This window comes from Ciona robusta, chromosome 7, assembly GCF_009617815.1.
Source record: "Ciona robusta chromosome 7, ASM961781v2".
Lineage (NCBI taxonomy): Eukaryota > Metazoa > Chordata > Ascidiacea > Phlebobranchia > Cionidae > Ciona > Ciona robusta.
Window position 1 is genome coordinate 2,295,113 of NC_143241.1, and position 25,230 is coordinate 2,320,342.

Sequence of the window (25,230 nt, forward strand, 5' to 3'; positions counted from 1 at the left end):
CTAAATGGCAAAATATGTTTAGAATAAATACTAAAACAGTTTAAACGCAATGGGGGTGTAGCTCAGATTGTAGAGCGCGCGCTTAGCATGCGCGAGGTACCAGGATCGATGCCCGGCACCTCCATGCTCTTTTTTTAATTAAACACAAGTGCAAATAAACAAAAAGGCGGTCACATTGGCATTAGATAAACACTCTAACGTGCTTCCTCGTTAGTATAGTGGTGAGTATCCCCGCCTGTCACGCGGGAGACCGGGGTTCGATTCCCCGACGGGGAGTGTTTTTGGAGTTCTGTTTCAAAGGGAATTAAACAGTTATTATTTAAAAGTAATATAATTAGCAAAATATGTTTAGAATAAATATTAAAATAGCTCAAACGCAATGGGGGGGTGTAGCTCAGATGGTAGAGCGCGCGCTTAGCATGCGCGAGGTACCGGGATCGATGCCCGGCACCTCCATGCTCTTCTTTTAATTAAACACAAGTGCAAATAAACGAAAAGGCGATCACATGGGCATTAGATAAACACTCTAACGTGCTTCCTCGTTAGTATAGTGGTGAGTATCCCCGCCTGTCACGCGGGAGACCGGGGTCGATTCCCCGACGGGGAGTGTTTTTGGAGTTCTGTTTCAAAGGGAATTAAACAGTTATTATTTAGAAGTAATATAATTTGCAAAATATGTTTAGAATAAATATTAAAATAGCTTAAACGCAATGGGGGGTGTAGCTCAGATGGTAGAGCGCGCGCTTAGCATGCGCGAGGTACCGGGATCGATGCCCGGCACCTCCATGCTCTTCTTTTAATTAAACACAAGTGCAAATAAACGAAAAGGCGGTCACATTGGCATTAGATAAACACTCTATCGTGCTTCCTCGTTAGTATAGTGGTGAGTATCCCCGCCTGTCACGCGGGAGACCGGGGTTCGATTCCCCGACGGGGAGTGTTTTTGATAGGATATGTCAAAAGGAATCAACCGGGGTTCGATTCCCCGACGGGGAGTGTTTTTGATAGGATGTGACAAAAGGAATCAAACTGTTATCATTTAAAGTAATCTAAATGGCAAAATATGTTTAGAACAAATACTAGAATAGTTTAAACGCAATGGGGGTGTAGCTCAGATGGTAGAGCGCGCACTTAGCATGCGCGACATGCTCTGGTTTTGATTTAACACAAGAGCAAATAAACGAAAAGGCGATCACATTGGCATTATAGATAAACACTCTAACGTGCTTCCTCGTTAGTATAGTGGTGAGTATCCCCGCCTGTCACGCGGGAGACCGGGGTTCGATTCCCCGACGGGGAGTGTTTTTGGATTTCTGTTTCAAAGGAAATTAAACAGTTATTATTTAAAAGTAATCTAATTAGCAAAATATGTTTAGAATAAATATTAAAATAGCTTAAACGCAATGGGGGGTGTAGCTCAGTTGGTAAAGCGCGCGCTTAGCATGCGCGATGTACCGGGATCGATGCCCGGGACCTCCATGCTCTTCTTTTAATTAAACACAATTGCAAATAAACGAAAAGGCGATCACATTGGCATTAGATAAGCACTCTAACGTGCTTCCTCGTTAGTATAGTGGTGAGTATCCCCGCCTGTCACGCGGGAGACCGGGGTTCGATTCCCCGACGGGGAGTGTTTTTGATAGGATGTGTCAAAAAGGAATCAACCGGGGTTCGATTCCCCGACGGGGAGTGTTTTTGATAGGATGCGACAAAAGGAATCAAACTGTTATCATTTAAAGTAATTTAAATGGCAAAATATGTTTGGAATGAATACTAGAACAGTTTAAACGCAATGGGGGTGTAGCTCAGATGGTAGAGCGCGCGCTTTGCATGCGCGAGGTACCGGGAGCGATGCCCGGCATCTCCATGCTCTTTTTTTAATTAAACACAAGTGCAAATAAACGAGAAGGCGATCACATTTCCATTAGATAAACACTCTAACGTGCTTCCTCGTTAGTATAGTGGTGACTATCCCCGCCTGTCACGCGGGAGACCGGGGTTCGATTCCCCGACGGGGAGTGTTTTTGGAGTTCTGTTTCAAAGGGAAATAAACAGTTAATATTTAAAAGTAATCTAATTAGCAAAATATGTTTAGAATAAATATTTAAATAGCTCAAACGCAATGGGGGGTCTAGCTCAGATGGTAGAGCGCGCGCTTAGCATGCGCGATGTACCGGGATCGATGCCCGGCACCTCCATGCTCTTCTTTTAATTAAACACAATTGCAAATAAACGAAAAGGCGATCACATTGGCATTAGATAAACACTGTAACGTGCTTCCTCGTTAGTATAGTGGTGAGTATCCCCGCCTGTCACGCGGGAGACCGGGGTTCGATTCCCCGACGGGGAGTGTTTTTGATAGGATATGTCAAAAGGAATCAACCGGGGTTCGATTCCCCGACGGGGAGTGTTTTTGATAGGATGTGACAAAAGGAATCAAACTGTTATCATTGAAAGTAATCTAAATGGCAAAATATGTTTAGAATGAATACTAGAAGAGTTTAAACGCAATGGGGGTGTAGCTCAGATGGTAGAGCGCGCGCTTAGCATGCGCGACATGCTCTGGTTTTGATTTAACACAAGAGCAAATAAACGAAAAGGCGATCACATTGGCATTAGATAAACACTCTAACGTGCTTCCTCGTTAGTATAGTGGTGAGTATCCCCGCCTGTCACGCCGGAGACCGGGGTTCGATTCCCCGACGGGGAGTGTTTTTGATAGAATGTGTCAAAAGGAATCAAACTGTTATCATTTAAAGTAATCTAAATGGCAAAATATGTTTAGAATAAATACTAAAACAGTTTAAACGCAATGGGGGTGTAGCTAAGATGGTAGAGCGCGCGCTTAGCATGCGCGAGGTACCGGGATCGATGCCCGGCACCTCCATGCTCTTTTTTTAATTAAACACAAGTGCAAATAAACGAAAAGGCGATCACATTGGCATTAGATAAACACTCTAACGTGCTTCCTCGTTAGTATAGTGGTGAGTATCCCCGCCTGTCACGCGGGAGACCGGGGTTCGATTCCCCGACGGGGAGTGTTTTTGATAGAATGTGTCAAAAGGAATCAAACTGTTATCATTTAAAGTAATCTAAATGGCAAAATATGTTTAGAATAAATACTAAAACAGTTTAAACGCAATGGGGATGTAGCTCAGATGGTAGAGCGCGCGCTTAGCATGCGCAAGGTACCGGGATCGACGTCCGGCACCTCCATGCTCTTCTTTTAATTAAACACAAGTGCAAATAAACGAAAAGGCGATCACATTGGCATTAGATAAACACACTAACGTGCTTCCTCGTTAGTATAGTGGTGAGTATCCCCGCCTGTCACGCGGGAGACCGGGGTTCGATTCCCCGACGGGGAGTGTTTTTGATAGAATGTGTCAAAAGGAATCAAACTGTTATCATTTAAAGTACACTCTAACGTGCTTCCTCGTTAGTATAGTGGTGAGTATCCCCGCCTGTCAGGCGGGAGACCGGGGTTCGATTCCCCGACAGGGAGTGTTTTTGATAGGATGTGTCAAAAAGGGATTAAACTGTTATCATTTAAAGTAATCTAAATGGCAAAATATGTTTAGAATGAATACTAAAACAGTTTAAACGCAATGGGGGTGTAGCTCAGATGGTAGAGCGCGCGCTTAGCATGCGCGAGGTACCGGGATCGATGCCCGGCACCTCCATGCTCTTCTTTTAATTAAACACAAGTGCAAATAAACGAAAAGGCGGTCACATTGGCATTAGATAAACACTCTAACGTGCTTCCTCGTTAGTATAGTGGTGAGTATCCCCGCCTGTCACGCGGGAGACCGGGGTTCGATTCCCGGACGGGGAGTGTTTTTGGATTTCTGTTTCAAAGGAAATTAAACAGTTATTATTTAAAAGTAATCTAATTAGCAAAATATGTTTAGAATAAATATTAAAATAGCTTAAACGCAATGGGGGGTGTAGCTCAGTTGGTAAAGCGCGCGCTTAGCATGCGCGATGTACCGGGATCGATGCCCGGCACCTCCATGCTCTTCTTTTAATTAAACACAAGTGCAAATAAAAGAAAAGGCGATAACATTGGCATTAGATAAACACTCTAACGTGCTTCCTCGTTAGTATAGTGGTGAGTATCCCCGCCTGTCACGCGGGAGACCGGGGTTCGATTCCCCGACGGGGAGTGTTTTTGGATTTCTGTTTCAAAGGAAATTAAACAGTTATTATTTAAAAGTAATCTAATTAGCAAAATATGTTTAGAATAAATATTAAAATAGCTTAAACGCAATGGGGGTGTAGCTCAGTTGGTAAAGCGCGCGCTTAGCATGCGCGATGTACCGGGATCGATGCCCGGCACCTCCATGCTCTTCTTTTAATTAAACACAAGTGCAAATAAACGAAAAGGCGATCACATTGGCATTAGATAAACACTCTATCGTGCTTCCTCGTTAGTATAGTGGTGAGTATCCCATCCTGTCACGCGGGAGACCGGGGTTCGATTCCCCGACGGGGAGTGTTTTTGATAGGATGTGACAAAAGGAATCAAACTGTTATCATTTAAAGTGATCTAAATGGCAAAATATGTTTAGAATGAATACTAGATCAGTTTAAACGCAATGGGGGTGTAGCTCAGATGGTAGAGCGCGCGCTTAGCATGCGCGACATGCTCTGATTTTGATTTAACACAAGAGCAAATAAACGAAAAGGCGATCACATTGGCATTATAGATAAACACTCTAACGTGCTTCCTCGTTAGTATAGTGGTGAGTATCCCCGCCTGTCACGCGGGAGACCGGGGTTCGATTCCCCGACGGGGAGTGTTTTTGGATTTCTGTTTCAAAGGAAATTAAACAGTTATTATTTAAAAGTAATCTAATTAGCAAAATATGTTTAGAATAAATATTAAAATAGCTTAAACGCAATGGGGGGTGTAGCTCAGTTGGTAAAGCGCGCGCTTAGCATGCGCGATGTACCGGGATCGATGCCCGGCACCTCCATGCTCTTCTTTTAATTAAACACAAGTGCAAATAAAAGAAAAGGCGATAACATTGGCATTAGATAAACACTCTAACGTGCTTCCTCGTTAGTATAGTGGTGAGTATCCCCGCCTGTCTCGCGGGAGACCGGGGTTCGATTCCCCGACTAGGCGTGTTTTTGATAGGATGTGTCAAAAGGAATCAAACTGTTATCATTTAAATTAATCTAAATGGCAAAATATGTTTAGAATAAATACTAAAACAGTTTAAACGCAATGGGGGTGTAGCTCAGATGGTAGAGCGCGCGCTTAGCATGCGCGAGGTACCGGGATCGATGCCCGGCACCTCCATGCTCTTCTTTTAATTAAACACAAGTGCAAATAAACGAAAAGGCGATCACATTGGCATTAGATAAACACTCTATCGTGCTTCCTCGTTAGTATAGTGGTGAGTATCCCATCCTGTCACGCGGGAGACCGGGGTTCGATTCCCCGACGGGGAGTGTTTTTGATAGGATGTGACAAAAGGAATCAAACTGTTATCATTTAAAGTGATCTAAATGGCAAAATATGTTTAGAATGAATACTAGATCAGTTTAAACGCAATGGGGGTGTAGCTCAGATGGTAGAGCGCGCGCTTAGCATGCGCGACATGCTCTGATTTTGATTTAACACAAGAGCAAATAAACGAAAAGGCGATCACATTGGCATTATAGATAAACACTCTAACGTGCTTCCTCGTTAGTATAGTGGTGAGTATCCCCGCCTGTCACGCGGGAGACCGGGGTTCGATTCCCCGACGGGGAGTGTTTTTGGATTTCTGTTTCAAAGGAAATTAAACAGTTATTATTTAAAAGTAATCTAATTAGCAAAATATGTTTAGATTAAATATTAAAATAGCTTAAACGCAATGGGGGGTGTAGCTCAGTTGGTAAAGCGCGCGCTTAGCATGCGCGATGTACCGGGATCGATGCCCGGCACCTCCATGCTCTTCTTTTAATTAAACACAAGTGCAAATAAAAGAAAAGGCGATAACATTGGCATTAGATAAACACTCTAACGTGCTTCCTCGTTAGTATAGTGGTGAGTATCCCCGCCTGTCTCGCGGGAGACCGGGGTTCGATTCCCCGACTAGGAGTGTTTTTGATAGGATGTGTCAAAAGGAATCAAACTGTTATCATTTAAATTAATCTAAATGGCAAAATATGTTTAGAATAAATACTAAAACAGTTTAAACGCAATGGGGGTGTAGCTCAGATGGTAGAGCGCGCGCTTAGCATGCGCGAGGTACCGGGATCGATGCCCGGCACCTCCATGCTCTTCTTTTAATTAAACACAAGTGCAAATAAAAGAAAAGGCGATAACATTGGCATTAGATAAACACTCTAACGTGCTTCCTCGTTAGTATAGTGGTGAGTATCCCCGCCTGTCACGCGGGAGACCGGGGTTCGATTCCCCGACGGGGAGTGTTTTTGATAGGATGTGTCAAAAGGAATCAAACTGTTATCATTTAAATTAATCTAAATGGCAAAATATGTTTGGAATCAAACTGTTATCATTTAAATTAATCTAAATGGCAAAATATGTTTAGAATAAATACTAGGCTCTTCTTTTAATTAAACACAAGTGCAAATAAACGAAAAGGCGATCACATTGGCATTAGATAAACACACTAACGTGCTTCCTCGTTAGTATAGTGGTGAGTATCCCCGCCTGTCACGCGGGAGACCGGGGTTCGATTCCCCGACGGGGAGTGTTTTTGATAGAATGTGTCAAAAGGAAACAAACTGTTATCATTTAAAGTAATCTAAATGGCAAAATATGTTTAGAATAAATATTAAAACAGTTTAAACGCAATGGGGGTGTAGCTCAGATGGTAGAGCGCGCGCTTAGCATGCGCGAGGTACCGGGATCGATGCCCGGCACCTCCATGCTCTTCTTTTAATTAAACACAAGTGCAAATAAACGAGAAGGCGATCACATTGGCATTAGATAAACACTCTAACGTGCTTCCTCGTTAGTGTAGTTGTGAGTATCCCCGCCTGTCACGCGGGAGACCGGGGTTCGATTCCCCGACGGGGAGTGTTTTTGGAGTTCTGTTTCAAAGGGAATTAAAGAGTTATTATTTAGAAGTAATCTAATTTGCAAAATATGTTTAGAATAAATATTAAAATAGCTTAAACGCAATGGGGGGTGTAGCTCAGATGGTAGAGCGCGCGCTTAGCATGCGCGAGGTACCGGGATCGATGCCCGGCACCTCCATGCTCTTTTTTAATTAAACACAAGTGCAAATAAACGAAAAGGCGATCACATTGGCATTAGATAAACACACTAACGTGCTTCCTCGTTAGTATAGTGGTGAGTATCCCCGCCTGTCACGCGGGAGACCGGGGTTCGATTCCCCGACGGGGAGTGTTTTTGATAGAATGTGTCAAAAGGAATCAAACTGTTATCATTTAAAAGTAATCTAAATGGCAAAATATGTTTAGAATAAATATTAAAACAGTTTAAACGCAATGGGGGTGTAGCTCAGATGGTAGAGCGCGCGCTTAGCATGCGCGAGGTACCGGGATCGATGCCCGGCACCTCCATGCTCTTCTTTAATTAAACAAAGTGCAAATAAACGAGAAGGCGATCACATTGGCATTAGATAAACACTCTAACGTGCTTCTTCGTTAGTATAGTGGTGAGTATCCCCGCCTGTCACGCTCGAGACCGGGGTTCGATTCCCCGACGGGGAGTGTTTTTTGAGTTCTGTTTCAAAGGGAATTAAAGAGTTATTATTTAGAAGTAATCTAATTTGCAAAATATGTTTAGAATAAATATTAAAATAGCTTAAACGCAATGGGGGGTAGCTCAGATGGTAGAGCGCGCGCTTAGCATGCGCGAGGTACCGGGATCGATGCCCGGCACCTCCATGCTCTTCTTTTAATTAAACACAAGTGCAAATAAACGAAAAGGCGATCACATTGGCATTAGATAAACACTCTAACGTGCTTCCTCGTTAGTATAGTGGTGAGTATCCCCGCCTGTCACGCGGGAGACCGGGGTTCGATTCCCCGACGGGAGTGTTTTTGATAGGATATGTCACAAGGAATCAACCGGGGTTCGACGGGGAGTGTTTTTGATAGGATGTGACAAAAGGAATCAAACTGTTATCATTTAAAGTAATCTAAATGGCAAAATATGTTTAGAATGAATACTAGAACAGTTTAAACGCAATGGGGGTGTAGCTCAGATGGTAGAGCGCGCGCTTAGCATGCGCGACATGCTCTGGTTTTGATTTAACACAAGTGCAAATAAACGAAAAGGCGATCACATTGGCATTATAGATAAACACTCTAACGTGCTTCCTCGTTAGTATAGTGGTGAGTATCCCCGCCTGTCACGCGGGAGACCGGGGTTCGATTCCCCGACGGGGAGTGTTTTTGGATTTCTGTTTCAAAGGAAATTAAACAGTTATTATTTAAAAGTAGTCTAATTAGCAAAATATGTTTAGAATAAATATTAAAATAGCTTAAACGCAATGGGGGGTGTAGCTCAGATGGTAAAGCGCGCGCTTAGCATGCGCGATGTACCGGGATCGATGCCCGGCACCTCCATGCCCTTCTTTTAATTAAACACAAGTGCAAATAAACGAAAAGGCGATAACATTGGCATTAGATAAACACTCTAACGTGCTTCCTCGTTAGTATAGTGGTGAGTATCCCCGCCTGTCACGCGGGAGACCGGGGTTCGATTCCCCGACGGGGAGTGTTTTTGATAGGATGTGTCAAAAGGAATCAAACTGTTATCATTTAAATTAATCTAAATGGCAAAATATGTTTAGAATAAATACTAGAACAGTTTAAACGCAATGGGGGTGTAGCTCAGATGGTAGAGCGCGCGCTTAGCATGCGCGAGGTACCGGGATCGTGCCCGGCACCTCCATGCTCTTCTTTTAATTAAACACAAGTGCAAATAAACGAGAAGGCGATCACATTGGCATTAGATAAACACTCTAACGTGCTTCCTCGTTAGTATAGTGGTGAGTATCCCCGCCTGTCACGCGGGAGACCGGGGTTCGATTCCCCGACGGGGAGTGTTTTTGATAGGATATGTCAAAAGGAATCAACCGGGGTTCGATTCCCGACGGGGAGTGTTTTTGATAGGACGTGACAAAAGGAATCAAACTGTTATCATTTAAAGTAATCTAAATGGCAAAATATGTTTAGAATGAATACTAGAAGAGTTTAAGCGCAATGGGGTGTAGCTCAGATGGTAGAGCGCGCGCTTAGCATGCGCGAGGTACCGGGATCGATGCCCGGCACCTCCATGCTCTTCTTTTAATTAAACACAAGTGCAAATAAACGAAAAGGCGGTCACATTGGCATTAGATAAACACTCTAACGTGCTTCCTCGTTAGTATAGTGGTGTGTATCCCCGCCTGTCTCGCGGGAGACCGGGGTTCGATTCTCCGACGGGGAGTGTTTTTGATAGGATATGTCAAAAGGAATCAACCGGGGTTCGATTCCCCGACGGGGAGTGTTTTTGATAGGATGTGACAAAAGGAATCAAACTGTTATCATTTAAAGTAATCTAAATGGCAAAATATGTTTAGAATGAATACTAGAACAGTTTAAACGCAATGGGGGTGTAGCTCAGATGGTAGAGCGCGCGCTTAGCATGCGCGACATGCTCTGGTTTTGATTTAACACAAGAGCAAATAAACGAAAAGGCGATCACATTGGCATTATAGATAAACACTCTAACGTGCTTCTTCGTTAGTATAGTGGTGAGTATCCCCGCCTGTCACGCTCGAGACCGGGGTTCGATTCCCCGACGGGGAGTGTTTTTGGAGTTCTGTTTCAAAGGGAATTAAAGAGTTATTATTTAGAAGTAATCTAATTTGCAAAATATGTTTAGAATAAATATTAAAATAGCTTAAACGCAATGGGGGGTGTAGCTCAGATGGTAGAGCGCGCGCTTAGCATGTGCGAGGTACCGGGATCGATGCCCGGCACCTCCATGCTCTTTTTTTAATTAAACACAAGTGCAAATAAACCAAAAGGCGATCACATTGGCGTTAGATAAACACTCTAACGTGCTTCCTCGTTAGTGTAGTTGTGAGTATCCCCGCCTGTCACGCGGGAGACCGGGGTACGATTCCCCGACGGGGAGTGTTTTTGATAGGATATGTCAAAAGGAATCAACTGGGGTTCGATTCCCCGACGGCGAGTGTTTTTGATAGGATGTGACAAAGGGAATCAAACTGTTATCATTTAAAGTAATCTAAATGGCAAAATATGTTTAGAATGAATACTAGAACAGTTTAAACGCAATGGGGGTGTAGCTCAGATGGTAGAGCGCGCGCTTAGCATGCGCGACATGCTCTGGTTTTGATTTAACACAAGAGCAAATAAACGGAAAGGCGGTCACATTGGCATTAGATAAACACTCTAACGTGCTTCCTCGTTAGTATAGTGGTGAGTATCCCCGCCTGTCACGCGGGAGACCGGGGTTCGATTCCCCGACGGGGAGTGTTTTTGGATTTCTGTTTCAAAGGAAATTAAACAGTTATTATTTAAAGTAACCTAATTAGCAAAATATGTTTAGAATAAATATTAAAATAGCTTAAACGCAATGGGGGTGTAGCTCAGATGGTAAAGCGCGCGCTTAGCATGCGCGATGTACCGGGATCGATGCCCGGCACCTCCATGCTCTTCTTTTAATTAAACACAAGTGCAAATAAACGAAAAGGCGGTCACATTGGCATTAGATAAACACTCTAACGTGCTTCCTCGTTAGTATAGTGGTGAGTATCCCCGCCTGTCACGCGGGAGACCGGGGTTCGATTCCCCGACGGGGAGTGTTTTTGATAGGATATGTCACAAGGAATCAACCGGGGTTCGATTCCCCGACGGCGAGTGTTTTTGATAGGATGTGACAAAAGGAATCAAACTGTTATCATTTAAAGTAATCTAAATGGCAAAATATGTTTAGAATGAATACTAGAACAGTTTAAACGCAATGGGGGTGTAGCTCAGATGGTAGAGCGCGCGCTTAGCATGCGCGACATGCTCCTGGTTTTGATTTAACACAAGAGCAAATAAACGAAAAGGCGATCACATTGGCATTATAGATAAACACTCTAACGTGCTTCCTCGTTAGTATAGTGGTGAGTATCCCCGCCTGTCACGCGGGGAGACCGGGGTTCGATTCCCCGACGGGGAGTGTTTTTGGATTTCTGTTTCAAAGGAAATTAAACAGTTATTATTTAAAAGTAGTCTAATTAGCAAAATATGTTTAGAATAAATATTAAAATAGCTTAAACGCAATGGGGGTGTAGCTCAGATGGTAAAGCGCGCGCTTAGCATGCGCGATGTACCGGATCGATGCCCGGCACCTCCATGCCTTCTTTTAATTAAACACAAGTGCAAATAAACGAAAAGGCGATAACATTGGCATTAGATAAACACTCTAACGTGCTTCCTCGTTAGTATAGTGGTGAGTATCCCCGCCTGTCACGCGGGAGACCGGGGTTCGATTCCCCGACGGGGAGTGTTTTTGATAGGATGTGTCAAAAGGAATCAAACTGTTATCATTTAAATTAATCTAAATGGCAAAATATGTTTAGAATAAATACTAGAACAGTTTAAACGCAATGGGGGTGTAGCTCAGATGGTAGAGCGCGCGCTTAGCATGCGCGAGGTACCGGGATCGATGCCCGGCACCTCCATGCTCTTCTTTTAATTAAACACAAGTGCAAATAAACGAGAAGGCGATCACATTGGCATTAGATAAACACTCTAACGTGCTTCCTCGTTAGTATAGTGGTGAGTATCCCGCCTGTCACGCGGGAGACCGGGGTTCGATTCCCCGACGGGGAGTGTTTTTGATAGGATATGTCAAAAGGAATCAACCGGGTTCGATTCCCGACGGGGAGTGTTTTTGATAGGACGTGACAAAAGGAATCAAACTGTTATCATTTAAAGTAATCTAAATGGCAAAATATGTTTAGAATGAATACTAGAAGAGTTTAAGCGCAATGGGGTGTAGCTCAGATGGTAGAGCGCGCGCTTAGCATGCGCGAGGTACCGGGATCGATGCCCGGCACCTCCATGCTCTTCTTTTAATTAAACACAAGTGCAAATAAACGAAAAGGCGGTCACATTGGCATTAGATAAACACTCTAACGTGCTTCCTCGTTAGTATAGTGGTGTGTATCCCCGCCTGTCTCGCGGGAGACCGGGGTTCGATTCTCCGACGGGGAGTGTTTTTGATAGGATATGTCAAAAGGAATCAACCGGGGTTCGATTCCCGACGGGAGAGTTTTTGATAGGATGTGACAAAAGGAATCAAACTGTTATCATTTAAAGTAATCTAAATGGCAAAATATGTTTAGAATGAATACTAGAACAGTTTAAACGCAATGGGGGTGTAGCTCAGATGGTAGAGCGCGCGCTTAGCATGCGCGACATGCTCTGGTTTTTGATTTAACACAAGAGCAAATAAACGAAAAGGCGATCACATTGGCATTAGATAAACACTCTAACGTGCTTCTCGTTAGTATAGTGGTGAGTATCCCCGCCTGTCACGCTCGAGACCGGGGTTCGATTCCCCGACGGGGAGTGTTTTTTGGAGTTCTGTTTCAAAGGGAATTAAAGAGTTATTATTTAGAAGTAATCTAATTTGAAATATGTTTAGAATAAATATTAAAATAGCTTAAACGCAATGGGGGTGTAGCTCAGATGGTAGAGCGCGCGCTTAGCATGTGCGAGGTACCGGGATCGATGCCCGGCACCTCCATGCTCTTTTTTTAATTAAACACAAGTGCAAATAAACAAAAGGCGATCACATTGGCATTAGATAAACACTCTAACGTGCTTCCTCGTTAGTGTAGTTGTGAGTATCCCCGCCTGTCACGCGGGAGACCGGGGTACGATTCCCCGACGGGGAGTGTTTTTGATAGGATATGTCAAAAGGAATCAACTGGGGTTCGATTCCCCGACGGCGAGTGTTTTTGATAGGATGTGACAAAGGGAATCAAACTGTTATCATTTAAAGTAATCTAAATGGCAAAATATGTTTAGAATGAATACTAGAACAGTTTAAACGCAATGGGGTGTAGCTCAGATGGTAGAGCGCGCGCTTAGCATGCGCGACATGCTCTGGTTTTGATTTAACACAAGAGCAAATAAACGGAAAGGCGGTCACATTGGCATTAGATAAACACTCTAACGTGCTTCCTCGTTAGTATAGTGGTGAGTATCCCCGCCTGTCACGCGGGAGACCGGGGTTCGATTCCCCGACGAGGAGTGTTTTTGGATTTCTGTTTCAAAGGAAATTAAACAGTTATTATTTAAAAGTAACCTAATTAGCAAAATATGTTTAGAATAAATATTAAAATAGCTTAAACGCAATGGGGGGTGTAGCTCAGATGGTAAAGCGCGCGCTTAGCATGCGCGATGTACCGGGATCGATGCCCGGCACCTCCATGCTCTTCTTTTAATTAAACACAAGTGCAAATAAACGAAAAGGCGGTCACATTGGCATTAGATAAACACTCTAACGTGCTTCCTCGTTAGTATAGTGGTGTGTATCCCCGCCTGTCTCGCGGGAGACCGGGGTTCGATTCTCCGACGGGGAGTGTTTTTGATAGGATATGTCAAAAGGAATCAACCGGGGTTCGATTCCCCGACGGGGAGTGTTTTTGATAGGATGTGACAAAAGGAATCAAACTGTTATCATTTAAAGTAATCTAAATGGCAAAATATGTTTAGAATGAATACTAGAACAGTTTAAACGCAATGGGGGTGTAGCTCAGATGGTAGAGCGCGCGCTTAGCATGCGCGACATGCTCTGGTTTTGATTTAACACAAGAGCAAATAAACGAAAAGGCGATCACATTGGCATTATAGATAAACACTCTAACGTGCTTCTTCGTTAGTATAGTGGTGAGTATCCCGCCTGTCACGCGAGACCGGGGTTCGATTCCCCGACGGGGAGTGTTTTTGGAGTTCTGTTTCAAAGGGAATTAAAGAGTTATTATTTAGAAGTAATCTAATTTGCAAAATATGTTTAGAATAAATATTAAAATAGCTTAAACGCAATGGGGGTGTAGCTCAGATGGTAGAGCGCGCGCTTAGCATGCGCGAGGTACCGGGATCGATGCCCGGCACCTCCATGCTCTTTTTTTAATTAAACACAAGTGCAAATAAACAAAAGGCGATCACATTGGCATTAGATAAACACTCTAACGTGCTTCCTCGTTAGTGTAGTGTGAGTATCCCCGCCTGTCACGCGGGAGACCGGGGTCGATTCCCCGACGGGGAGTGTTTTTGATAGGATATGTCAAAAGGAATCAACTGGGGTTCGATTCCCCGACGGCGAGTGTTTTTGTAGGATGTGACAAAGGAATCAAACTGTTATCATTTAAAGTAATCTAAATGGCAAAATATGTTTAGAATGAATACTAGAACAGTTTAAACGCAATGGGGGTGTAGCTCAGATGGTAGAGCGCGCGCTTAGCATGCGCGACATGCTCTGGTTTTGATTTAACACAAGAGCAAATAAACGGAAAGGCGATCACATTGGCATTAGATAAACACTCTAACGTGCTTCCTCGTTAGTATAGTGGTGAGTATCCCCGCCTGTCACGCGGGAGACCGGGGTTCGATTCCCCGACGGGGAGTGTTTTTGATAGGATATGTCAAAAGGGATCAACCGGGGTTCGATTCCCCGACGGGGAGTGTTTTTGATAGGACGTGACAAAAGGAATCAAACTGTTATCATTTAAAGTAATTTAAATGGCAAAATATGTTTACAATGAATACTAGAAGAGTTTAAACGCAATGGGGGTGTAGCTCAGATGGTAGAGCGCGCGCTTAGCATGCGCGAGGTACCGGGATCGATGCCCGGCACCTCCATGCTCTTCTTTTAATTAAACACAAGTGCAAATAAACGAAAAGGCGGTCACATTGGCATTAGATAAACACTCTAACGTGCTTCCTCGTTAGTATAGTGGTGAGTATCCCGCCTGTCACGCGGGAGACCGGGGTTCGATTCCCCGACGGGGAGTGTTTTTGATAGGATATGTCAAAAGGAATCAACCGGGGTTCGATTCCCCGACGGGGAGTGTTTTTGATAGGACGTGACAAAAGGAATCAAACTGTTATCGATTAAAGTAATCTAAATGGCAAAATATGTTTAGAATAAATACTAGAAGAGTTTAAACGCAATGGGGGTGTAGCTCAGATGGTAGAGCGCGCGCTTAGCATGCGCGAGGAACCGGGATCGATGCCCGGCACCTCCATGCTCTTCTTTTAATTAAACACAATTGCAAATAAACGAAAAGGCGGTCACATTGGCATTAGATAAACACTCTAACGTGCTTCCTCGTTAGTATAGTGGTGTGTATCCCCGCCTGTCACGCGGGAGACCGGGGTTCGATTCCCCGACGGGGAGTGTTTTTGATAGGATGTGACAAAAGGAATCAAACTGTTATCATTTAAAGTAATCTAAATGGCAAAATATGTTTAGAATGAATACTAGAACAGTTTAAACGCAATGGGGGTGTAGCTCAGATGGTAGAGCGCGCGCTTAGCATGCGCGACATGCTCTGGTTTTGATTTAACACAAGAGCAAATAAACGAAAAGGCGATCACATTGGCATTATAGATAAACACTCTAAACGTGCTTCCTCGTTAGTATAGTGGTGAGTATCCCCGCCTGTCACGCGGGAGACCGGGGTTCGATTCCCCGACGGGGAGTGTTTTTGGATTTCTGTTTCAAAGGAAATTAAACAGTTATTATTTAAAAGTAGTCTAATAAGCAAAATATGTTTAGAATAAATATAAAATAGCTTAAACGCAATGGGGGTGTAGCTCAGATGATAAAGCGCGCGCGCTTAGCATGCGCGATGTACCGGGATCGATGCCCGGCACCTCCATGCCCTTCTTTTAATTAAACACAAGTGCAAATAATAGATAAACACTCTAGCATTAGATAAACACTCTAACGTGCTTCCTCGTTAGTATAGTGGTGAGTATCCCCGCCTGTCACGCGGGAGACCGGGGTTCGATTCCCCGACGGGGAGTGTTTTGATAGGATGTGTCAAAAGGAATAAACTGTTATTATTTAAAGTAATAAATAAAATATAGAATAAATATTAACAGTTTAAACGCAATGGGGGTGTAGCTCAGATGGTAGAGCGCGCGCTTAGCATGCGCGAGGTACCGGGATCGATGCCCGGCACCTCCATGCTCTTTTTTTAGTTAAACACAAGTGCAAATAAACGAAAAGGCGATCACATTGGCATTAGATAAACACTCTAACGTGCTTCCTCGTTAGTATAGTGGTGAGTATCCCCGCCTGTCACGCGGGAGACCGGGGTTCGATTCCCCGACGGGGAGTGTTTTTGGATTTCTGTTTCAAAGGAATTAAACAGTTATTATTTAAAGTAATCTAAATTGGCAAAATATGTTTAGAATAAATATTAAAATAGTTTAAACGCAATGGGGTGTAGCTCAGATGGTAAGAGCGCGCGCTTAGCATGCGCGAGGTACCGGGATCGATGCCCGGCACCTCCATGCTCTTCTTTTAATTAAACACAAGTGCAAATAAACGAAAAGGCGATCACATTGGCATTAGATAAACACTCTAACGTGCTTCCTCGTTAGTATAGTGGTGAGTATCCCCGCCTGTCACGCGGGAGACCGGGGTTCGATTCCCCGACGGGGAGTGTTTTTGATAGGATATGTCAAAAGGAATCAACCGGGGTTCGATTCCCCGACGGGGAGTGTTTTGATAGGACGTAAAAGGAATAAACTGTTATCATTTAAAGTAATTAAATGGCAAAATATGTTTAGAATGAATACTAGAAGAGTTTAAACGCAATGGGGGTGTAGCTCAGATGGTAGAGCGCGCGCTTAGCATGCGCGAGGTACGGGATCGATGCCCGGCACCTCCATGCTCTTTTTTTTTAAACACAAGTGCAAATAAACGAAAAGGCGATCACATTGGCATTAGATAAACACTCTAACGTGCTTCCTCGTTAGTATAGTGTGAGTATCCCCGCCTGTCACGCGGGAGACCGGGGTTCGATTCCCCGACGGGGAGTGTTTTTGATAGGATATGTCAAAAGGAATCAACCGGGGTTCGATTCCCCGACGGGGAGTGTTTTTGATAGGACGTGACAAAAGGAATCAAACTGTTATCATTTAAAGTAATCTAAATGGCAAAATATGTTTAGAATGAATACTAAAAGAGTTTAAACGCAATGGGGGTGTAGCTCAGATGGTAGAGCGCGCGCTTAGCATGCGCGAGGTACCGGGATCGATGCCCGGCACCTCCATGCTCTTCTTTTAATTAAACACAAGTGCAAATAAACGAAAAGGCGGTCACATTGGCATTAGATAAACACTCTAACGTGCTTCCTCGTTAGTATAGTGGTGAGTATCCCCGCCTGTCACGCGGGAGACCGGGGTTCGATTCCCCGACGGGGAGTGTTTTTTAGGATATGTCAAAAGGAATCAACCCGATTAGTGTTTTTGATAGAACGTAAAAGGAATCAAACTGTTATCATTTAAAGTAATCTAAATGGCAAAATATGTTTAGAATAAATACTAGAAGAGTTTAAACGCAATGGGGGTGTAGCTCAGATGGTAGAGCGCGCGCTTAGCATGCGCGAGGTACCGGGATCGATGCCCGGCACCTCCATGCTCTTCTTTTAATTAAACACAAGTGCAAATAAACGAAAAGGCGGTCACATTGGCATTAGATAAACACTCTAACGTGCTTCCTCGTTAGTATAGTGTGTGTATCCCCGCCTGTCACGCGGGAGACCGGGGTTCGATTCCCCGACGGTGAGTGTTTTTGATAGGATGTCAAAAGGAATAAAACTGTTATCATTTAAAGTAATCTAAATGGCAAAATATGTTTAGAATGAATACTAGAACAGTTTAAACGCAATGGGGGTGTAGCTCAGATGGTAGAGCGCGCGCTTAGCATGCGCGACGATGCTCATGGTTTTGATTAAACACAAGAGCAAATAAACGAAAAGGCGATCACATTGGCATATAGATAAACACTCTAACGTGCTTCCTCGTTAGTATAGTGGTGAGTATCCCCGCCTGTCACGCGGGAGACCGGGGTTCGATTCCCCGACGGGGAGTGTTTTTGGATTTCTGTTTCAAAGGAAATTAAACAGTTATTATTTAAAGTATCTAATTAGCAAAATATGTTTAGAATAAATATTAAAATAGCTTAAACGCAATGGGGGGTGTAGCTCAGATGGTAAAGCGCGCGCTTAGCATGCGCGATGTACCGGGATCGATGCCCGCACCTCCATGCCCTTCTTTTAATTAAACACAAGTGGAAATAAAGAAAACACTTGGCATTAGATAAACACTCTAACGTGCTTCCTCGTTAGTATAGTGGTGAGTATCCCCGCCTGTCACGCGAGGTACCGGGATCGATGCCCGACCTCCATGTTTTTTTTAGTTAAACACAAGTGAAATAAACGAAAAGGCGATCACATTGGCATTAGATAAAACTCTAACGTGCTTCCTCGTTAGTATAGTGGTGAGTATCCGCCTGTCACGCGGAGACCGGGGTTCGATTCCCCGACGGGGAGTGTTTTTGATTTCTGTTCAAAGGAAATTAAACAGTTTATTATTTAAAAGTAATCTAAATTAGCAAAATATGTTTAGAATAAATATTAAATAGCTTAAACGCAATGGGGGTGTAGCTCAGATGGTAAAGCGCGCGCTTTAGCATGCGCGATGTACCGGGATCGATGCCCGGCACCTCCATGCTCTTCTTTTAATTAAACACAAGTGCAAATAAACGAAAGGCGATCACATTGGCATTAGATAAACACTCTAACGTGCTTCCTCGTTAGTATAGTGGTGAGTATCCCCGCCTGTCACGCGGGAGACCGGGTTCGATTCCCCGACGGGGAGTGTTTTTGATAGGATATGTCAAAAGGAATCAACCGGGGTTCGATTCCCCGACGGGAGTGTTTTGATAGGACGTGACAAAAGGAATCAAACTGTTATCATTTAAAGTAATTTAAATGGCAAAATATGTTTACAATGAATACTAGAAGAGTTTAAACGCAATGGGGGTGTAGCTCAGATGGTAGAGCGCGCGCTTAGCATGCGCGAGGTACCGGGATCGATGCCCGGCACCTCCATGCTCTTTTTTATTAACACAAGTGCAAATAAACGAAAAGGCGATCACATTGGCATTAGATAAACACTCTAACGTGCTTCCTCGTTAGTATAGTGGTGAGTATCCCGCCTGTCACGCGGGAGACCGGGGTTCGATTCCCGACGGGGAGTGTTTTTGATAGGATATGTCAAAAGGAATCAACCGGGGTTCGATTCCCCGACGGGGAGTGTTTTTGATAGGACGTGACAAAGGAATCAAACTGTTATCATTTAAAGTAATCTAAATGGCAAAATATGTTTAGAATGAATACTAGAAGAGTTTAAACGCAATGGGGGTGTAGCTCAGATGGTAGAGCGCGCGCTTAGCATGCGCGAGGTACCGGGATCGATGCCCGGCACCTCCATGCTCTTCTTTTAATTAAACACAAGTGCAAATAAACGAAAAGGCGGTCACATTGGCATTAGATAAACACTCTAACGTGCTTCCTCGTTAGTATAGTGGTGAGTATCCCCGCCTGTCACGCGGGAGACCGGGGTTCGATTCCCCGACGGGGAGTGTTTTGAGTTCTGTTTCAGATTAAAAGAATAAGTTATCATTTAAAGTAATCTAATTGCAAAATATGTTTAGAATAAATATTAAAATAGCTTAAACGCAATGGGGGGTGTAGCTCAGATGGTAGAGCGCGCGCTTAGCATGCGCGAGGTACCGGGATCGATGCCCGGCACCTCCATGCTCTTCTTTTTAATTAAACACAAGTGCAAATAAACGAAAAGGCGATCACATTGGCATTAGATAAACACTCTAACGTGCTTCCTCGTTAGTATAGTGGTGAGTATCCCCGCCTGTCACGCGGGAGACCGGGGTTCGATTCCCCGACGGTGAGTGTTTTTGATAGGATTGTGACAAAAGGAATCAAACTGTTATCATTTAAAGTAATCTAAATGGCAAAATATGTTTAGAATGAATACTAGAACAGTTTAAACGCAATGGGGGTGTAGCTCAGATGGTAGAGCGCGCGCTTAGCATGCGCGACATGCTCCATGGTCTTTGATTTAACACAAGAGCAAATAAACGAAAAGGCGAATCACATTGGCATTAGATAAACACTCTAACGTGCTTCCTCGTTAGTATAGTGGTGAGTATCCCCGCCTGTCACGCGGGAGACCGGGGTTCGATTCCCCACGCAATGGGGGTGTAGCTCAGATGGTAGAGCGCGCGCTTAGCATGCGCGACATGCTCTGGTTTTGATTTAACACAAGAGCAAATAAACGAAAAGGCGATCACATTGGCATTATAGATAAACACTCTAACGTGCTTCCTCGTTAGTATAGTGGTGAGTATCCCCGCCTGTCACGCGGGAGACCGGGGTTCGATTCCCCGACGAGGAGTGTTTTTGGATTTCTGTTTCAAAGGAAATTAAACAGTTATTATTTAAAAGTAGTCTAATTAGCAAAATATGTTTAGAATAAATATTAAAATAGCTTAAACGCAATGGGGGTGTAGCTCAGATGATAAAGCGCGCGCTTAGCATGCGCGATGTACCGGGATCGATGCCCGGCACCTCCATGCCCTTCTTTTAATTAAACACAAGTGCAAATAATAGATAAACACTCTAGCATTAGATAAACACTCTAACGTGCTTCCTCGTTAGTATAGTGGTGAGTATCCCCGCCTGTCACGCGGGAGACCGGGGTTCGATTCCCCGACGGGGAGTGTTTTTGATAGGATGTGTCAAAAGGAATCAAACTGTTATCATTTAAATTAATCTAAATCGCAAAATATGTTTAGAATAAATACTAGAACAGTTTAAACGCAATGGGGGTGTAGCTCAGATGGTAGAGCGCGCGCTTAGCATGCGCGAGTACCGGGATCGATGCCCGGCACCTCCATGCTCTTTTTTTTAGTTAAACACAAGTGCAAATAAACGAAAAGGCGATCACATTGGCATTAGATAAACACTCTAACGTGCTTCCTCGTTAGTATAGTGGTGAGTATCCCCGCCTGTCACGCGGGAGACCGGGGTTCGATTCCCGACGGGAGTGTTTTTGGATTTCTGTTTCAAAGGAATTAAACAGTTATTATTTAAAGTAATCTAATTAGCAAAATATGTTTAGAATAAATATTAAAATAGCTTAAACGCAATGGGGGGTGTAGCTCAGATGGTAAAGCGCGCGCTTAGCATGCGCGATGTACCGGGATCGATGCCCGGCACCTCCATGCTCTTCTTTTAATTAAACACAAGTGCAAATAAACGAAAAGGCGATCACATTGGCATTAGATAAACCTTCTAACGTGCTTCCTCGTTAGTATAGTGGTGAGTATCCCCGCCTGTCACGCGGGAGACCGGGCTTCGATTCCCCGACGGGGAGTGTTTTTGATAGGATATGTCAAAAGGAATCAACCGGGGTTCGATTCCCCGACGGGAGTGTTTTTGATAGGACGTGACAAAAGGAATCAAACTGTTATCATTTAAAGTAATTTAAATGGCAAAATATGTTAACATGAATACTAGAAGAGTTTAAACGCAATGGGGGTGTAGCTCAGATGGTAGAGCGCGCGCTTAGCATGCGCGAGGTACCGGGATCGATGCCCGGCACCTCCATGCTCTTTTTTTAGTTAAACACAAGTGCAAATAAACGAAAAGGCGATCACATTGGCATTAGATAAACACTCTAACGTGCTTCCTCGTTAGTATAGTGGTGAGTATCCCCGCCTGTCACGCGGGAGACCGGGGTTCGATTCCCCGACGGGGAGTGTTTTTGATAGGATATGTCAAAAGGAATCAACCGGGGTTCGATTCCACGACGGGGAGTGTTTTTGATAGGACGTGACAAAAGGAATCAAACTGTTATCATTTAAAGTAATCTAAATGCAAAATATGTTTAGAATGAAATACTAGAAGAGTTTAAACGCAATGGGGTGTAGCTCAGATGGTAGAGCGCGCGCTTAGCATGCGCGAGGTACCGGGATCGATGCCGGCACCTCCATGCTCTTCTTTTAATTAAACACAAGTGCAAATAAACGAAAAGGCGGTCACATTGGCATTAGATAAACACTCTAACGTGCTTCCTCGTTAGTATAGTGGTGTGTATCCCCGCCTGTCACGCGGGAGACCGGGGTTCGATTCCCCGACGGGGAGTGTTTTTTGATAGGATATGTCAAAAGGAATCAACCGGGGTTCGATTCCCCGACGGGGAGTGTTTTTGATAGGATATGTCAAAAGGAATCAACCGGGGTTCGATTCCCCGACGGGGAGTGTTTTTGATAGGACGTGACAAAAGGAATCAAAACTGTTATCATTTAAAGTAATCTAAATGGCAAAATATGTTAGAATGAATACTAGAAGAGTTTAAACGCAATGGGGGTGTAGCTCAGATGGTAGAGCGCGCGCTTAGCATGCGCGAGGTACCGGGATCGATGCCCGGCACCTCCATGCTCTTCTTTTAATTAAACACAAGTGCAAATAAACGAAAAGGCGGTCACATTGGCATTAGATAAACACCCTAACGTGCTTCCTCGTTAGTATAGTGGTGTGTATCCCCGCCTGTCACGCGGGAGACCGGGGTTCGATTCCCCGACGGGGAGTGTTTTTGATAGGATATGTCAAAAGGAATCAACCGGGGTTCGATTCCCCGACGAGGAGTGTTTTTGATAGGACGTGACAAAAGGAATCAAACTGTTATCATTTAAAGTAATCTAAATGGCAAAATATGTTTAGAATAAATACTAGAAGAGTTTAAACGCAATGGGGGTGTAGCTCAGATGGTAGAGCGCGCGCTTAGCATGCGCGAGGTACCGGGATCGATGCCCGGCACCTCCATGCTCTTCTTTTAATTAAACACAAGTGCAAATAAACGAAAAGGCGGTCACATTGGCATTAGATAAACACTCTAACGTGCTTCCTCGTTAATATAGTGGTGTGTATCCCCGCCTGTCACGCGGGAGACCGGGGTTCGATTCCCCGACGGGGAGTGTTTTTGATAGGATATGTCAAAAGGAATCAACCGGGGTTCGATTCCCCGACGGGGAGTGTTTTTGATAGGACGTGACAAAAGGAATCAAACTGTTATCATTTAAAGTAATTTAAATGGCAAAATATGTTTACAATGAATACTAGAAGAGTTTAAACGCAATGGGGGTGTAGCTCAGATGGTAGAGCGCGCGCTTAGCATGCGCGAGGTACCGGGATCGATGCCCGGCACCTCCATGCTCTTTTTTTAGTTAAACACAAGTGCAAATAAACGAAAAGGCGATCACATTGGCATTAGATAAACACTCTAACGTGCTTCCTCGTTAGTATAGTGGTGAGTATCCCCGCCTGTCACGCGGGAGACCGGGGTTCGATTCCCGACGGGGAGTGTTTTTGATAGGATATGTCAAAAGGAATCAACCGGGGTTCGATTCCCCGACGGGGAGTGTTTTTGATAGGACGTGACAAAAGGAATCAAACTGTTATCATTTAAAGTAATCTAAATGGCAAAATATGTTTAGAATGAATACTAGAAGAGTTTAAACGCAATGGGGGTGTAGCTCAGATGGTAGAGCGCGCGCTTAGCATGCGCGAGGTACCGGGATCGATGCCCGGCACCTCCATGCTCTTCTTTTAATTAAACACAAGTGCAAATAAACGAAAAGGCGGTCACATTGGCATTAGATAAACACTCTAACGTGCTTCCTCGTTAGTATAGTGGTGTGTATCCCCGCCTGTCACGCGGGAGACCGGGGTTCGATTCCCCGACGGGGAGTGTTTTTGATAGGATATGTCAAAAGGAATCAACCGGGGTTCGATTCCCCGACGGGGAGTGTTTTTGATAGAACGTGACAAAAGGAATCAAACTGTTATCATTTAAAGTAATCTAAATGGCAAAATATGTTTAGAATAAATACTAGAAGAGTTTAAACGCAATGGGGGTGTAGCTCAGATGGTAGAGCGCGCGCTTAGCATGCGCGAGGAACCGGGATCGATGCCCGGCACCTCCATGCTCTTCTTTTAATTAAACACAAGTGCAAATAAACGAAAAGGCGGTCACATTGGCATTAGATAAACACTCTAACGTGCTTCCTCGTTAGTATAGTGGTGTGTATCCCCGCCTGTCACGCGGGAGACCGGGGTTCGATTCCCCGACGGTGAGTGTTTTTGATAGGATGTGACAAAAGGAATCAAACTGTTATCATTTAAAGTAATCTAAATGGCAAAATATGTTTAGAATGAATACTAGAACAGTTTAAACGCAATGGGGGTGTAGCTCAGATGGTAGAGCGCGCGCTTAGCATGCGCGACATGCTCTGGTTTTGATTTAACACAAGAGCAAATAAACGAAAAGGCGATCACATTGGCATTATAGATAAACACTCTAACGTGCTTCCTCGTTAGTATAGTGGTGAGTATCCCCGCCTGTCACGCGGGAGACCGGGGTTCGATTCCCCGACGGGGAGTGTTTTTGGATTTGTTTCAAAGGAAATTAAATTATTATTTAAAGTAGTCTAATTAGCAAAATATGTTTAGAATAAATATTAAAATAGCTTAAACGCAATGGGGGTGTAGCTCAGATGATAAAGCGCGCGCTTAGCATGCGCGATGTACCGGGATCGATGCCCGGCACCTCCATGCCCTTCTTTTAATTAAACACAAGTGCAAATAATAGATAAACACTCTAGCATTAGATAAACACTCTAACGTGCTTCCTCGTTAGTATAGTGGTGAGTATCCCCGCCTGTCACGCGAGGTACCGGGATCGATGCCCGGCACCTCCATGCTCTTTTTTTAGTTAAACACAAGTGCAAATAAACGAAAAGGCGATCACATTGGCATTAGATAAACACTCTAACGTGCTTCCTCGTTAGTATAGTGGTGAGTATCCCCGCCTGTCACGCGGGAGACCGGGGTTCGATTCCCCGACGGGGAGTGTTTTTGGATTTCTGTTTCAAAGGAAATTAAACAGTTATTATTTAAAAGTAATCTAATTAGCAAAATATGTTTAGAATAAATATTAAAATAGCTTAAACGCAATGGGGGGTGTAGCTCAGATGGTAAAGCGCGCGCTTAGCATGCGCGATGTACCGGGATCGATGCCCGGCACCTCCATGCTCTTCTTTTAATTAAACACAAGTGCAAATAA

At 44.0% G+C, this 25,230-nt stretch overlaps 57 non-coding genes across 57 annotated transcripts; all 57 read left to right on the forward strand.

Moving 5' to 3' along the window:
* Positions 1-204: 204 nt before the first annotated feature.
* On the forward strand, positions 205-276 carry Trnad-guc (transfer RNA aspartic acid (anticodon GUC)). The gene has a single exon. It is a non-coding gene; the product is annotated as a tRNA-Asp (tRNA).
* Positions 277-383: 107 nt separating this feature from the next.
* On the forward strand, positions 384-456 carry Trnaa-agc (transfer RNA alanine (anticodon AGC)). Its single transcript has one exon. It is a non-coding gene; the product is annotated as a tRNA-Ala (tRNA).
* Positions 457-713: 257 nt separating this feature from the next.
* Positions 714-786, forward strand: Trnaa-agc (transfer RNA alanine (anticodon AGC)). Its single transcript has one exon. It is a non-coding gene; the product is annotated as a tRNA-Ala (tRNA).
* Positions 787-866: 80 nt separating this feature from the next.
* On the forward strand, positions 867-938 carry Trnad-guc (transfer RNA aspartic acid (anticodon GUC)). Its single transcript has one exon. It is a non-coding gene; the product is annotated as a tRNA-Asp (tRNA).
* A 290-nt stretch (positions 939-1,228) lies between these two features.
* Positions 1,229-1,300, forward strand: Trnad-guc (transfer RNA aspartic acid (anticodon GUC)). The gene has a single exon. It is a non-coding gene; the product is annotated as a tRNA-Asp (tRNA).
* Positions 1,301-1,559: 259 nt separating this feature from the next.
* Positions 1,560-1,631, forward strand: Trnad-guc (transfer RNA aspartic acid (anticodon GUC)). The gene has a single exon. It is a non-coding gene; the product is annotated as a tRNA-Asp (tRNA).
* A 647-nt stretch (positions 1,632-2,278) lies between these two features.
* On the forward strand, positions 2,279-2,350 carry Trnad-guc (transfer RNA aspartic acid (anticodon GUC)). The gene has a single exon. It is a non-coding gene; the product is annotated as a tRNA-Asp (tRNA).
* A 617-nt stretch (positions 2,351-2,967) lies between these two features.
* Trnad-guc (transfer RNA aspartic acid (anticodon GUC)) lies at positions 2,968-3,039 on the forward strand. The gene has a single exon. It is a non-coding gene; the product is annotated as a tRNA-Asp (tRNA).
* A 257-nt stretch (positions 3,040-3,296) lies between these two features.
* Trnad-guc (transfer RNA aspartic acid (anticodon GUC)) lies at positions 3,297-3,368 on the forward strand. Its single transcript has one exon. It is a non-coding gene; the product is annotated as a tRNA-Asp (tRNA).
* A 242-nt stretch (positions 3,369-3,610) lies between these two features.
* On the forward strand, positions 3,611-3,683 carry Trnaa-agc (transfer RNA alanine (anticodon AGC)). Its single transcript has one exon. It is a non-coding gene; the product is annotated as a tRNA-Ala (tRNA).
* Positions 3,684-4,094: 411 nt separating this feature from the next.
* On the forward strand, positions 4,095-4,166 carry Trnad-guc (transfer RNA aspartic acid (anticodon GUC)). Its single transcript has one exon. It is a non-coding gene; the product is annotated as a tRNA-Asp (tRNA).
* A 562-nt stretch (positions 4,167-4,728) lies between these two features.
* Positions 4,729-4,800, forward strand: Trnad-guc (transfer RNA aspartic acid (anticodon GUC)). Its single transcript has one exon. It is a non-coding gene; the product is annotated as a tRNA-Asp (tRNA).
* A 435-nt stretch (positions 4,801-5,235) lies between these two features.
* Positions 5,236-5,308, forward strand: Trnaa-agc (transfer RNA alanine (anticodon AGC)). Its single transcript has one exon. It is a non-coding gene; the product is annotated as a tRNA-Ala (tRNA).
* A 384-nt stretch (positions 5,309-5,692) lies between these two features.
* Trnad-guc (transfer RNA aspartic acid (anticodon GUC)) lies at positions 5,693-5,764 on the forward strand. Its single transcript has one exon. It is a non-coding gene; the product is annotated as a tRNA-Asp (tRNA).
* Positions 5,765-6,199: 435 nt separating this feature from the next.
* Trnaa-agc (transfer RNA alanine (anticodon AGC)) lies at positions 6,200-6,272 on the forward strand. Its single transcript has one exon. It is a non-coding gene; the product is annotated as a tRNA-Ala (tRNA).
* Positions 6,273-6,352: 80 nt separating this feature from the next.
* Trnad-guc (transfer RNA aspartic acid (anticodon GUC)) lies at positions 6,353-6,424 on the forward strand. Its single transcript has one exon. It is a non-coding gene; the product is annotated as a tRNA-Asp (tRNA).
* Positions 6,425-6,639: 215 nt separating this feature from the next.
* Trnad-guc (transfer RNA aspartic acid (anticodon GUC)) lies at positions 6,640-6,711 on the forward strand. The gene has a single exon. It is a non-coding gene; the product is annotated as a tRNA-Asp (tRNA).
* A 104-nt stretch (positions 6,712-6,815) lies between these two features.
* Trnaa-agc (transfer RNA alanine (anticodon AGC)) lies at positions 6,816-6,888 on the forward strand. Its single transcript has one exon. It is a non-coding gene; the product is annotated as a tRNA-Ala (tRNA).
* Positions 6,889-7,146: 258 nt separating this feature from the next.
* On the forward strand, positions 7,147-7,219 carry Trnaa-agc (transfer RNA alanine (anticodon AGC)). Its single transcript has one exon. It is a non-coding gene; the product is annotated as a tRNA-Ala (tRNA).
* A 79-nt stretch (positions 7,220-7,298) lies between these two features.
* Trnad-guc (transfer RNA aspartic acid (anticodon GUC)) lies at positions 7,299-7,370 on the forward strand. Its single transcript has one exon. It is a non-coding gene; the product is annotated as a tRNA-Asp (tRNA).
* Positions 7,371-7,475: 105 nt separating this feature from the next.
* Positions 7,476-7,548, forward strand: Trnaa-agc (transfer RNA alanine (anticodon AGC)). The gene has a single exon. It is a non-coding gene; the product is annotated as a tRNA-Ala (tRNA).
* Positions 7,549-8,308: 760 nt separating this feature from the next.
* On the forward strand, positions 8,309-8,380 carry Trnad-guc (transfer RNA aspartic acid (anticodon GUC)). Its single transcript has one exon. It is a non-coding gene; the product is annotated as a tRNA-Asp (tRNA).
* A 259-nt stretch (positions 8,381-8,639) lies between these two features.
* Trnad-guc (transfer RNA aspartic acid (anticodon GUC)) lies at positions 8,640-8,711 on the forward strand. Its single transcript has one exon. It is a non-coding gene; the product is annotated as a tRNA-Asp (tRNA).
* A 256-nt stretch (positions 8,712-8,967) lies between these two features.
* Trnad-guc (transfer RNA aspartic acid (anticodon GUC)) lies at positions 8,968-9,039 on the forward strand. Its single transcript has one exon. It is a non-coding gene; the product is annotated as a tRNA-Asp (tRNA).
* A 1,366-nt stretch (positions 9,040-10,405) lies between these two features.
* On the forward strand, positions 10,406-10,477 carry Trnad-guc (transfer RNA aspartic acid (anticodon GUC)). The gene has a single exon. It is a non-coding gene; the product is annotated as a tRNA-Asp (tRNA).
* A 257-nt stretch (positions 10,478-10,734) lies between these two features.
* On the forward strand, positions 10,735-10,806 carry Trnad-guc (transfer RNA aspartic acid (anticodon GUC)). Its single transcript has one exon. It is a non-coding gene; the product is annotated as a tRNA-Asp (tRNA).
* Positions 10,807-11,426: 620 nt separating this feature from the next.
* On the forward strand, positions 11,427-11,498 carry Trnad-guc (transfer RNA aspartic acid (anticodon GUC)). The gene has a single exon. It is a non-coding gene; the product is annotated as a tRNA-Asp (tRNA).
* A 104-nt stretch (positions 11,499-11,602) lies between these two features.
* Positions 11,603-11,675, forward strand: Trnaa-agc (transfer RNA alanine (anticodon AGC)). Its single transcript has one exon. It is a non-coding gene; the product is annotated as a tRNA-Ala (tRNA).
* Positions 11,676-13,183: 1,508 nt separating this feature from the next.
* On the forward strand, positions 13,184-13,255 carry Trnad-guc (transfer RNA aspartic acid (anticodon GUC)). Its single transcript has one exon. It is a non-coding gene; the product is annotated as a tRNA-Asp (tRNA).
* Positions 13,256-14,050: 795 nt separating this feature from the next.
* On the forward strand, positions 14,051-14,123 carry Trnaa-agc (transfer RNA alanine (anticodon AGC)). Its single transcript has one exon. It is a non-coding gene; the product is annotated as a tRNA-Ala (tRNA).
* Positions 14,124-14,558: 435 nt separating this feature from the next.
* Positions 14,559-14,630, forward strand: Trnad-guc (transfer RNA aspartic acid (anticodon GUC)). The gene has a single exon. It is a non-coding gene; the product is annotated as a tRNA-Asp (tRNA).
* Positions 14,631-14,792: 162 nt separating this feature from the next.
* On the forward strand, positions 14,793-14,865 carry Trnaa-agc (transfer RNA alanine (anticodon AGC)). Its single transcript has one exon. It is a non-coding gene; the product is annotated as a tRNA-Ala (tRNA).
* Positions 14,866-15,178: 313 nt separating this feature from the next.
* Positions 15,179-15,251, forward strand: Trnaa-agc (transfer RNA alanine (anticodon AGC)). The gene has a single exon. It is a non-coding gene; the product is annotated as a tRNA-Ala (tRNA).
* Positions 15,252-15,636: 385 nt separating this feature from the next.
* Trnad-guc (transfer RNA aspartic acid (anticodon GUC)) lies at positions 15,637-15,708 on the forward strand. The gene has a single exon. It is a non-coding gene; the product is annotated as a tRNA-Asp (tRNA).
* Positions 15,709-15,962: 254 nt separating this feature from the next.
* On the forward strand, positions 15,963-16,034 carry Trnad-guc (transfer RNA aspartic acid (anticodon GUC)). The gene has a single exon. It is a non-coding gene; the product is annotated as a tRNA-Asp (tRNA).
* A 91-nt stretch (positions 16,035-16,125) lies between these two features.
* Trnaa-agc (transfer RNA alanine (anticodon AGC)) lies at positions 16,126-16,198 on the forward strand. Its single transcript has one exon. It is a non-coding gene; the product is annotated as a tRNA-Ala (tRNA).
* Positions 16,199-16,278: 80 nt separating this feature from the next.
* On the forward strand, positions 16,279-16,350 carry Trnad-guc (transfer RNA aspartic acid (anticodon GUC)). Its single transcript has one exon. It is a non-coding gene; the product is annotated as a tRNA-Asp (tRNA).
* A 257-nt stretch (positions 16,351-16,607) lies between these two features.
* Trnad-guc (transfer RNA aspartic acid (anticodon GUC)) lies at positions 16,608-16,679 on the forward strand. Its single transcript has one exon. It is a non-coding gene; the product is annotated as a tRNA-Asp (tRNA).
* A 539-nt stretch (positions 16,680-17,218) lies between these two features.
* On the forward strand, positions 17,219-17,291 carry Trnaa-agc (transfer RNA alanine (anticodon AGC)). Its single transcript has one exon. It is a non-coding gene; the product is annotated as a tRNA-Ala (tRNA).
* An 80-nt stretch (positions 17,292-17,371) lies between these two features.
* Positions 17,372-17,443, forward strand: Trnad-guc (transfer RNA aspartic acid (anticodon GUC)). Its single transcript has one exon. It is a non-coding gene; the product is annotated as a tRNA-Asp (tRNA).
* Positions 17,444-17,583: 140 nt separating this feature from the next.
* Trnaa-agc (transfer RNA alanine (anticodon AGC)) lies at positions 17,584-17,656 on the forward strand. The gene has a single exon. It is a non-coding gene; the product is annotated as a tRNA-Ala (tRNA).
* A 382-nt stretch (positions 17,657-18,038) lies between these two features.
* Trnad-guc (transfer RNA aspartic acid (anticodon GUC)) lies at positions 18,039-18,110 on the forward strand. The gene has a single exon. It is a non-coding gene; the product is annotated as a tRNA-Asp (tRNA).
* Positions 18,111-19,060: 950 nt separating this feature from the next.
* Positions 19,061-19,133, forward strand: Trnaa-agc (transfer RNA alanine (anticodon AGC)). Its single transcript has one exon. It is a non-coding gene; the product is annotated as a tRNA-Ala (tRNA).
* A 308-nt stretch (positions 19,134-19,441) lies between these two features.
* On the forward strand, positions 19,442-19,514 carry Trnaa-agc (transfer RNA alanine (anticodon AGC)). Its single transcript has one exon. It is a non-coding gene; the product is annotated as a tRNA-Ala (tRNA).
* An 80-nt stretch (positions 19,515-19,594) lies between these two features.
* On the forward strand, positions 19,595-19,666 carry Trnad-guc (transfer RNA aspartic acid (anticodon GUC)). The gene has a single exon. It is a non-coding gene; the product is annotated as a tRNA-Asp (tRNA).
* A 102-nt stretch (positions 19,667-19,768) lies between these two features.
* Positions 19,769-19,841, forward strand: Trnaa-agc (transfer RNA alanine (anticodon AGC)). The gene has a single exon. It is a non-coding gene; the product is annotated as a tRNA-Ala (tRNA).
* A 586-nt stretch (positions 19,842-20,427) lies between these two features.
* On the forward strand, positions 20,428-20,499 carry Trnad-guc (transfer RNA aspartic acid (anticodon GUC)). The gene has a single exon. It is a non-coding gene; the product is annotated as a tRNA-Asp (tRNA).
* A 253-nt stretch (positions 20,500-20,752) lies between these two features.
* Trnad-guc (transfer RNA aspartic acid (anticodon GUC)) lies at positions 20,753-20,824 on the forward strand. The gene has a single exon. It is a non-coding gene; the product is annotated as a tRNA-Asp (tRNA).
* An 816-nt stretch (positions 20,825-21,640) lies between these two features.
* On the forward strand, positions 21,641-21,713 carry Trnaa-agc (transfer RNA alanine (anticodon AGC)). Its single transcript has one exon. It is a non-coding gene; the product is annotated as a tRNA-Ala (tRNA).
* An 80-nt stretch (positions 21,714-21,793) lies between these two features.
* Positions 21,794-21,865, forward strand: Trnad-guc (transfer RNA aspartic acid (anticodon GUC)). Its single transcript has one exon. It is a non-coding gene; the product is annotated as a tRNA-Asp (tRNA).
* A 606-nt stretch (positions 21,866-22,471) lies between these two features.
* Trnaa-agc (transfer RNA alanine (anticodon AGC)) lies at positions 22,472-22,544 on the forward strand. Its single transcript has one exon. It is a non-coding gene; the product is annotated as a tRNA-Ala (tRNA).
* A 314-nt stretch (positions 22,545-22,858) lies between these two features.
* Trnaa-agc (transfer RNA alanine (anticodon AGC)) lies at positions 22,859-22,931 on the forward strand. The gene has a single exon. It is a non-coding gene; the product is annotated as a tRNA-Ala (tRNA).
* A 314-nt stretch (positions 22,932-23,245) lies between these two features.
* Positions 23,246-23,318, forward strand: Trnaa-agc (transfer RNA alanine (anticodon AGC)). The gene has a single exon. It is a non-coding gene; the product is annotated as a tRNA-Ala (tRNA).
* A 313-nt stretch (positions 23,319-23,631) lies between these two features.
* On the forward strand, positions 23,632-23,704 carry Trnaa-agc (transfer RNA alanine (anticodon AGC)). Its single transcript has one exon. It is a non-coding gene; the product is annotated as a tRNA-Ala (tRNA).
* Positions 23,705-24,018: 314 nt separating this feature from the next.
* Trnaa-agc (transfer RNA alanine (anticodon AGC)) lies at positions 24,019-24,091 on the forward strand. Its single transcript has one exon. It is a non-coding gene; the product is annotated as a tRNA-Ala (tRNA).
* Positions 24,092-24,475: 384 nt separating this feature from the next.
* On the forward strand, positions 24,476-24,547 carry Trnad-guc (transfer RNA aspartic acid (anticodon GUC)). The gene has a single exon. It is a non-coding gene; the product is annotated as a tRNA-Asp (tRNA).
* A 398-nt stretch (positions 24,548-24,945) lies between these two features.
* On the forward strand, positions 24,946-25,017 carry Trnad-guc (transfer RNA aspartic acid (anticodon GUC)). The gene has a single exon. It is a non-coding gene; the product is annotated as a tRNA-Asp (tRNA).
* The last annotated feature ends 213 nt before the right edge of the window (positions 25,018-25,230 follow it).